The sequence below is a fragment of the Bos taurus genome, chromosome 1 (assembly GCF_002263795.3).
Source record: "Bos taurus isolate L1 Dominette 01449 registration number 42190680 breed Hereford chromosome 1, ARS-UCD2.0, whole genome shotgun sequence".
NCBI classification, from domain to species: domain Eukaryota; kingdom Metazoa; phylum Chordata; class Mammalia; order Artiodactyla; family Bovidae; genus Bos; species Bos taurus.
Genome location: NC_037328.1, coordinates 28864713 through 28865755, shown reverse-complemented (window position 1 = coordinate 28865755; position 1043 = coordinate 28864713). Strand labels below are relative to the sequence as shown.

At 40.5% G+C, this 1043-nt stretch overlaps 1 non-coding gene across 1 annotated transcript; it reads left to right on the top strand.

Annotated features, from left to right (window-relative positions):
* The first annotated feature begins 351 nt into the window (after positions 1-351).
* On the top strand, positions 352-434 carry TRNAS-GGA (transfer RNA serine (anticodon GGA)). Its single transcript has one exon. It is a non-coding gene; the product is annotated as a tRNA-Ser (tRNA).
* The last annotated feature ends 609 nt before the right edge of the window (positions 435-1043 follow it).

Genomic DNA, 1043 nt, shown 5'->3' with positions numbered 1-1043 from the left:
CCTCCTAATAATCCAGTATGACATTCTGGGGAGCTGGTTAAGTTTCTCTAAGAAATTAAGTTCTCACCTGATCTTCTATGTTCCCAAGAGGCCCAATTTGGTTGCCATCTGAATTTTTAAAAACAGAGGTCAAGCTGCATTTGGAATCTTGAACAAAGATTCCTTCCTCCACCTTCCCTACCCCTCCTTTTTATTTATGAATAAAAATCACATGAATTGGAAATGGTTTCATTTTTAAAGGCAAGAATAAAATATTATTACTGAAGTCCAGGGCTGAGGCCTCAATCAGCACTTCTCATATTTCTGGCAAACTCAGGTGATCTCAATTTGGTACAAACTAATCTAGAGCCTTCCTGGTGGCTTCCCTGGTGGCTCAGAGGTTAAAGCGTCTGCCTGGAATGCAGGAGACCCGGGTTCGATCCCTGGATCGGGAAGATCCCCTGGAGAAGGAAATACCAACCACTCCAGTACTCTTGCCTGGAGAATCCCATGGAGGGAGGAGCCTGGTAGGCTACAGTCCATGGGGTCGCAAAGAGTCAGACACGACTGAGTGACTTCACTTTCAATCTAGAGCCAGGTCATCCAAAATGAGGCATATTTGCCACAGAGAGGCTGACCTCAGAAGAAAGATCAGAATTTATATGGCTATGCAGCTTTATATAGCTTATATGTGTATAGTATATATATTTATACATTTTATCATTGTTCATTGGCACCTTGTGTTGGGTTTAAATAATATAATATATTCTGACACTGTTGCATTTATGTAATTTATTTTAAAAAACTAAATAGATTTTGGGGTGGAGTTAATCATTTTTTTAACTGATGGATACATCAAATTAGAAAAAGAAAAACTTTGGCCATCCACGATCTCAGCAATCTTCTTTCCTTGCAATCTATCGTTTGCAAGATTCTCTATCTGGAGAAGACTTACAAACACCAAACGGAAGCCTCTATGCTGAATTTGTGTGCACCCCACACAATATTAGGGGAACTTTCTGGTGTCTCAGCACCATAATGGCCTCTGTTAGAAAGCTCAACCC